The sequence below is a fragment of the Oncorhynchus tshawytscha genome, linkage group LG13 (assembly GCF_018296145.1).
Source record: "Oncorhynchus tshawytscha isolate Ot180627B linkage group LG13, Otsh_v2.0, whole genome shotgun sequence".
Classification (NCBI taxonomy): domain Eukaryota; kingdom Metazoa; phylum Chordata; class Actinopteri; order Salmoniformes; family Salmonidae; genus Oncorhynchus; species Oncorhynchus tshawytscha.
Genome location: NC_056441.1, coordinates 71769205 through 71777732, shown reverse-complemented (window position 1 = coordinate 71777732; position 8528 = coordinate 71769205). Strand labels below are relative to the sequence as shown.

At 45.1% G+C, this 8528-nt stretch overlaps 1 pseudogene; it reads left to right on the top strand.

Annotated features, from left to right (window-relative positions):
- The first annotated feature begins 5123 nt into the window (after positions 1-5123).
- Positions 5124-8528, top strand: LOC112265976 (annotated as a pseudogene).

Below are 8528 nucleotides of genomic sequence, written 5' to 3'. Positions count from 1 at the left end.
TTTATGTGTGCTTTTAAAAATTATTTTTTTAATATTTCAAATGTGAAACAATGGAGTGAGACTGGCTTTGCCTCTAAATCAGGGCTCTCCAACCCTGTTCCTGGAGAGCTACTGTCCTGTAGGTTTTCATTCCAACCCTAATCTAACACACCTGATTCTAATAATTAGCTGGTTGATAAACTGAACTAGGTTAGTTACTGGGGTTGGAGCGAAATCCTACAGGAGGGTTGTTCACACTGCAGGCCTTAATGCTGAAATCAGTTCTATTTTTAAAATCCATATTGGAATACTGATGATCCAAACAGCAAGTTACAAGTGACCAAATAAGATTTGTGTGTGTTCAGACAGTAGTGATTTGCTGACATGTGACCGTTCCTGGTGTAAAAACAATTTCCTATCCCGGAGCTTGAGTAAATTACATTACTAAGCTGCTTACTACGCCAGGACATGGACATCGATTCTATCGTAGTCCATGTAGGTTTTAATGACATTATGAAGGGCAGCTCTGAACAGTTGAAACTGGATTTTAGAGCTGATTGACTCTCTGCTAGACACTAACAAAAGACCCATCATATATGGCCCTGTGTCCTCTCTGAATTGTGGCATTGAATGCTTTAGCAGGATTCTTTCTCTTCACAACTGGCTATGTGATTATTGTAGCTCAATGGGTGTAACTTTTGTTGACAATTTCATTACCTTTTGGAAACTAAACACGTTTTATAAGGAGGATGGGACCCAAATCATTTGGGTTCCAGGATCCTTTCACAGCATTATAAGGCTACATTGACACAATCAGGGTTGGGGAGTAACAGATTACAAAAAACAGTAACTAAATATTGTAATCAGATTAGATACTTAAAAAACTAGATTACTTTGAGGATGTTAGTGATTTTTTTTAAATCTTTGACACTTCTGTTTTCTCAATGACATTCAAATCAGCATTGAAAAAAGGCACAAATTTGTTCCACCTGAGTGAGTCTGACCACAAGTCAGAGACCACTATAGTGACACACCAAATGTGGTTTATGGATTGCGGGAAAAGAGCAGGAATAGGCTTTTGTAGGCTACAGTCCAAGCTATGTCTTCCAATGGTGCCACTGCTGTCAGCATCCAAAGATTTTCCAATTTACCATTAAATCCATTATTAAAAAATGGAAAGAATATGGCACCACAACAAACCTGCCAAGAGAGGGCCGCCCACCAAAACTCACAGACCAGGCAAGGAGGGCATTAATTAGAGGCAACAAAGAGATCAAAGATAACCCTGAAGGAGCTGCAAAGCTCCACACATTTGGTGTCCGCCAAAAGGCATGTGGGAGACTCCCCAAACATATGGAAGACTGTACTCTGGTTAGATGAGACTAAAATTTAGCTTTTTGGCCATCAAGGAAAAGCTGTCTGGTGCAAACCCAACACCTCTCATTACCCCAAAAACACCTCTCATTCCCACAGTGAAGCATGGTGATGGCAACATCATGCTGTGGGTTTGTTTTTCCTTGGCAGGGACTGGGATACTGGTCAGAATTGATGGAATGTTTGATCGCGCTAAATACAGGGAAATTCTTGAGGGAAACCTTTTTTCAGTCTTCAAGAGATTTGAGACTGGTATGGAGGTTCACTTTCCAGCAGGACAATGACCCAAAGCAAACTGCTGAAGCAACACTTGAGTGGTTTAAGAGGAATGATTTAAATGTCCTGGAATAGCCTAGTCAAAGCCTAGACCTCAATCCAATTGAGAATATGTGGTATGACTTAAAGATTGCTGTACACCAGCGGAACCCATCCAACTTGAAGGAGCTTGAGCAGTTTTGCCTTGAAGAATGGGCAAAAATCCCAGTGGCTAGATGTGCCAACATTCTAGAGACATACCCCAAGAGACTTGCAGCTGTAATTGCTGCAAAAGGTGGCTCTACAAAATATTGACTTTGTAATATGTCTTGTTTGTTTCACACAAAAACATTTTGCATCTTCAAAGTGGTAGGCATGTTGTGTAAATCAAATGATACAACCCCCCAAAAAAAAACCCCATCTATTTTAATTCCAGGTTATAAGGCAACAAAATAGGAAAAATGTCAAGGGGGTGAATACTTCCTCAAGCCACTGTATGTACAGTGGGGCAAAAAATTATTTAGTCAGCCACCAGTTGTGCATGTTCTCCCACTTAAAAAGATGAGAGGCCTATAATTTTCATCATAGGTACACTTCAACTATGACAGACAAAATGAGAAGAAAAAAATCCAGAAAATCACATTGTAGGATTTTTAATTTATTTATTTGCAAATTATGGTGGAAAATAAGTATTTGGTCTCAATACTTTGTTATATATCCTTTGTTGGCAATGACAGAGGTCAAACGTTTTCTGTAAGTCTTCACAAGGTTTTCACACACTGTTGCTGGTATTTTGGCCCATTCCTCCATGCAGATCTCCTCTAGAGCAGTGATGTTTTGGGGCTGTTGCTGGGCAACACAGACTTTCAACTCCCTCCAAAGATGTTCTATGGGGTTGAGATCTGGAGACTGGCTAGGCCACTCCAGGACCTTGAAATGCTTCTTACGAAGCCACTCCTTCGTTGCCCGGGCGGTGTGTTTGGGATCATTGTCATGCTGAAAGACGTTTCATCTTCAATGCCCTTGCTGATGGAAGGAGGTTTTCACTCAAAATCTCACGATACATGGCCCCATTCATTCTTTCCTTTACACGGATCAGTCGTCCTGGTCCCTTTGCAGAAAAACAGCCCCAAAGCATGTTTCCACCCCCATGCTTCACAGTAGGTATGGTGTTCATTGGATGCAACTCAGCATTCTTTGTCCTCCAAACATGACAAGTTGAGTTTTTACCAAAAAGTTATATTTTGGTTTCATCTGACCATATGACATTCTCCCAATCTTCTTCTGGATCATCCAAATGCTCTCTAGCAAACTTCAGACGGGTCTGGACATGTACTGGCTTAAGCAGGGGGACACGTCTGGCACTGCAGGATTTGAGTCCCTGGCGGCGTAGTGTGTTACTGATGGTAGGCTTTGTTACTTTGGTCCCAGCTCTCTGCAGGTCATTCACTAGGTCCCCCCGTGTGGTTCTGGGAATTTTGCTCACCGTTCTTGTGATCATTTTGACCCCACGGGGTGAGATCTTGCGTGGAGCCCCAGATCGAGGGAGATTATCAGTGGTCTTGTATGTCTTCCATTTCCTAATAATTGCTCCCACAGTTGATTTCTTCAAACCAAGCTGCTTACCTGTTGCAGATTCAGTCTTCCCAGCCTGGTGCAGGTCTACAATTTTATTTCTGGTGTCCTTTGACAGCTCTTTGGTCTTGGCCATAGTGGAGTTTGGAGTGTGACTGATTGAGGTTGTGGACAGGTGTCTTTTATACTGATAACAAGTTCAAACAGATGCCATTAATACAGGTAACGAGTGGAGGACAGAGGAGCCTCTTAAAGAAGAAGTTACAGGTCTGTGAGAGCCAGAAATCTTGCTTGTTTGTAGGTGACCAAATACTTATTTTCCACCATAATTTGCAAATAAATTCATAAAAAATCATACAATGTAATTTTCTGGATTTTTTTTTTTCATTTTGTCTGTCATAGTTGTAGTAGTGTACCTATGATGAAAATTACAGTCCTCATCTTTTTAAGTTGGTGGCTGACTAAATACTTTTTTGCCCCACTGTAGATGTAGGTATAGTTAAAGTGACTATGCATAGATGATAAACAGAGCAGCAGCAGTGTAAAAGAGGGTTTGGCGGGACACAATGCAAATTGTCAGAGTAGCCGATGTGTGGGAGCACCAGTTAGTCGGGCTAATTGAGGTAATATTGTTTATCTTGGGTCAAACATTTTGGGTAGCCTTCCACAAGCTTCCCACAATAAGTTGGGTGAATTTTGGCCCATTCCTCCTGTCAGAGCTGGTGTAACTGAGTCAGGTTTGTACGCCTCCTTGCTCGCACACGCTTTTTCAGTTCTGCCCACAAACTATCTATAGGATTGAGGTCAGGGCTTTGATGGCCACTCCAATACCTTGACTTTGTTGTCCATAAGCCAATTTGCCACAACTTTGGAAATATGCTTGGGGTCATTGTCCATTTGGAAGACCCATTTGCGTCCAAGCTTTAACTTCCTGACTTATGTCTTGAGATGTTGCTTCAATAGATCCACAATTTTCCTCCTCATGATGCCATCTATTTTGTGAAGTGCACCAGTCCTTCCTGCAGCAAAGGACACCCACAACATGATGCTGCCACCCCCGTGCTTCACGGTTGGGATGGTGTTCTTCGGCTTGCAAGCCTCCCCCTTTTTCCTCCAAACATAACAATGGTCATTATGGCCAAACAGTTCTATTTGTGTTTCATCAGACAAGAGTACATTTCTCCAAAAAGTACGATCTTTGTCCCCATGTGCAGTTGCAACTGGCTTTTTTATGGCGGTTTTGGAGCAGTGGCTTCTTCCTTGCTGAGCGGCCTTTCAGGTTATGTCGATATAGGACTCGTTTTACTGCGGATATAGATACTTTTGTACCTGTTTCCTCCAGCATCTTCACAAGGTCCTTTGCTGTTGTTCTGGGATGGATTTTCACTTTTTGCACCAAAGTACGTTCATCTCTAGGAGACATACCTCCATGTCAAAATGTGGTGCAAACTGAGGCGTCACCGCTCAAATTGGTAATCCAATGTTTTGAAAATAGCTGGCTAGCCGTCTGTGCAGTACATACAGTGCCTTGCGAAAGTATTCGGCCCCCTTGAACTTTGCGACCTTTTGCCACATTTCAGGCTTCAAACATAAAGATATAAAACTGTATTTTTTTGTGAAGAATCAACAACAAGTGGGACACAATCATGAAGTGGAACGACATTTATTGGATATTTCAAACTTTTTTAACAAATCAAAAACTGAAAAGTTGGGCGTGCAAAATTATTCTGTATTTAGAAACGTAAAGTCAATATTTGTATTTACCAAATAACACATTTTCGGCAATAATAAAAATTCGCTCCGGCTCCCTTGGTCAGCCCCAGCCGTCTCTGGGTGAATTTAGTAGCACCCCCTGGTGGCCACAGGCAGGGGATGGGCCCTCTCTCTGGTGGTCGGCCCCCCCCTCCCTGGGTTTGTCAATCCCTCTCTGGCTGCCCCCCCCCCCCCTCTTCCTGGTGAAGAGAGCAGGGTGCATGTAGTGGCGCCGCCTGGGGGTCGAGGGAAGGGGGTCAGCCCTCCTCTAAAGGGGACACCCCCACCCTCACTGGGGCGGTCCCAGCCCTCTCTGGCCCTCTCCCCCATCTCCCTGGTGCAGGGAGCTGGCTGGTTGTAATGGCAGCCCCTTTTGGCCGTGGGTGGGGTTCGGCACCCCTCTCCAGGTGTTGGCCCCCCTTTTCCTGGGTTGGCCTCATCCCTCTCTGGCCCTCTGTAGGGAGCTAGGTGGATGTAGTGGGTCCCCCTGGTGGCTCTGGGCGGGGGTCGCCCCCTCTCCCTGGTTCTGCCTCAGATTTCTGGCCCTCTCCCCCCATATTCCTGGGTAAGGGAGCTATGTGGACGTATTGGCGCCCCCTGTTTGCCATGGACAGAGGTTGGCCCCCTTCTCTGGGGGACGGCCCCTTCACTTGGTCGACCTCAGCCCTCTCCCCTCATATCCCTGGTTCAGGGAGCTGGCTGGATGTACTGGTGCCCCCTGGTGGCCGTGGGCGGAGGTAGGCACCCCTCTCTGGGGGTCGGGCTCCCCTCCCTGGGTCAGCCTCAGCCCTCTCCGGCCCTTCCCCCCATATCTCTGGGGAAGGGAGCTGGCTGGATTGGCCCCCGTGCCAGGGGGTCAGTCCACCCATTCTCTGGAGTGAGACTCTAGACAGAGTCTCTGAGTTAGAGCATCAATATCAGCACACAGAACAGGTGTATTGAATGTGTGTAATGCACACTGAACAGGTGTAATGCACACAGAACAGGTGTAATGAACGTGTGTAATGCACACTGAAAAGGTGTAATGAACGTGTCTAAAGCACTCTGAACAGGTGTAATGCACACAGAACAGGTGTAATGAACGTGTCTAAAGCACACTGAACAGGTGTAATGATCGAGTGTAAAAATGACCATAACAAACGTTCTAATCACCTGTAAACACACTGGACAGGTGAAAAAATCACGTGTACAAAGAATAACATTTGACACTTGAAAAAGGCAAGTGAAAAATTATCATAACAGGTGTTCAAATCACCTGTAAACACACACTAGACAGGCGAAACAATCACATGTACAAAAAAATGACATTTGACACTTGAAAAAAGCAAGTGAAAAATGATAATTGCAAGTGTTCAGACGTGTCTGGATAAGACAATTTAAACATGTTGACCTTCCATACTGGGGTGCCTAAGCTTGAGAGGTTTCTTGCCCACGGCTCGTCAGGCTGCTACGCCTCAGCCGGATCTTCAGGCTCCCATGGTCCAGCGGGATCCTCAGGTTGACACGCCTCAGCCGGTTCGCCAGGCTCCCATGCCCCTGACGGTTTGTCGGGATTTTACGCCCTGCCGGTTTGTGCAGCGTCCGTGCCTCGGCAGGCCTGTCAGGCTCGCCCAGGTGGGTGGTGGCGGCCCTCTGAGGAGGGGGTACTGTCATGCCTGCTCCCGCTCCCTTTCCCTGGCGTTCGAAGGTGCCAGGCTCCCCAGCATTACGCACTCCTGCCACCATCAGTACGCACACCTTCCTTTCCCAGTCACGCGCATCAGTGTATTATTGGACTCAATCCCCTGTTTATTACCTCCCCTATATTTGTCAGTTCCTCATCTCTGTTCCCCACTGCTGCATTGACTGTTGCTTGTCGTTGTGTATCCGTGTTCTTACGCTGTTCCTGTCTTGCTCTTTGTCTGTTCCTAATTAAATGTCAACTCCCGTACCTGCTTCTCGCCTCCAGCATCGGTCTTGCGAGTATACCATAGAGAGGTACATGCAGAGTGCATTCGGAGAGGGAACAAAAATCTCATTTTCGGACCCACTTGTGTTGGAGCGCACCAAAGGTCCTTTCTACATCCACACAGTCAAGGAAGAGAAGAGTAGCTGGTCATGGGCTAGCAGATCATTAAACTGATACATCAGTCATTCAGCCTATTCATTTTCATCAGGAAACTACTCGAAGTGTAGCTACATGTTAAATCAATCTGTGCATTTCAACGAGATAATGAATATACAGATATATAGTGAGGTTACTAAGAAAACACATCCAGAGCTCTTAAAAACATCCTTGCTGAAGGCTAGGTTGAGTATGATGCAAAGTATTATAGGCTACCTGTGTCTGTCATCCACATCAGAACACTGCGGGCCAAACAGGTACCGGTATGTTAATTTTCTTTTTATACTGCAAAAAAATAGTTTAACATACTGCCAGTGTTTTATAACCCCATTGCTCAAGGGAGCTGGGCATCCTGAAGATGCAAGACACTAATAATAAATCAAATCAAAGCAGGTAGGCCTATGCCTACAGTTACAGTAGCTGGTCTAGTCTGGCATGCTGTGTACTACACTTGATTAGGCCTACTTACCTTTTGTTGAAATGAAGGATTATTCAAAGTTCTCTCCAAAAGCAGTAGGCTATATATTCCCTAAACTCTTTGTTTTGCATTTATCTTAGGCTACCTGCTGATTTTGTGTCACTACCCTCAGGCTTCTACCCTGCCCCCATGAGCCCGGAGTCCCACTACCCCCAGGCTTTGTGTCCCCTCAGGCTCTTGTGCTGATGCCTGCCCTTCTCAGACCACTAGCCTGACATCCAGGATTGGAATAACTGACTCAGATCGACTAGCTCCTCGACCACCAGAAAGTTAATCTGGCTGAAGTGGTTCTGGACTGGTGAGTGAATACTAACTACATTGTAAAGAACAGTGTCGGGCAGCAAGTGTTTGCTGTAGCAGAGGAGAATGACTGCTGCACTCTACAGTTCTGCGGCCCCGGCCTTACTTTTCACCCTTCACATACATGACAACCTGGGACAGGAAGCAATGACCCTGATACACCCTTTGAGGTGCGACTCCTGCTGCTTCCCCTGCTACCTGCAAGAGCTGGAGGTGCAGAATCCCTCTGGTTATCCCATAGGGTACGTGGTGCAGAACTGGCACCCTTTCTACACTAAACTCACCATGCAGATTGAGTCCCTGGATGAGAAAACGTGGTGGGGAAGATCAGTAAGAAATGGGTTGGATTGCTGCAGGAAGTTGTCAAGATGCAGATAACTTTGTAATCTCATTCCCTATGGAACTGGAAGTGAAGATGAAGGCTGTGTTGCTGGGAGCCTGCTTCCCCATCGACTTTATGAAAATAAATAACTTAAAATCCCAAATTAACTTTTACTCCCACACTTTCTACTCTTAATGGACTATGAGAACCCTTGGGTGTGAAATAAATCAATGAGAATATTGATGGGGGATTTACTAACAATTGTTTCCTATCCTTTCTGTAACGTTTTTGTGCATACTGAAAGTGTTTTTTTACTGGACTCTATTTTTCTTATGTATACCTTCTAGGTAGGCTACAGTAATACAATCGATTAATTAAAAGGAAATGTA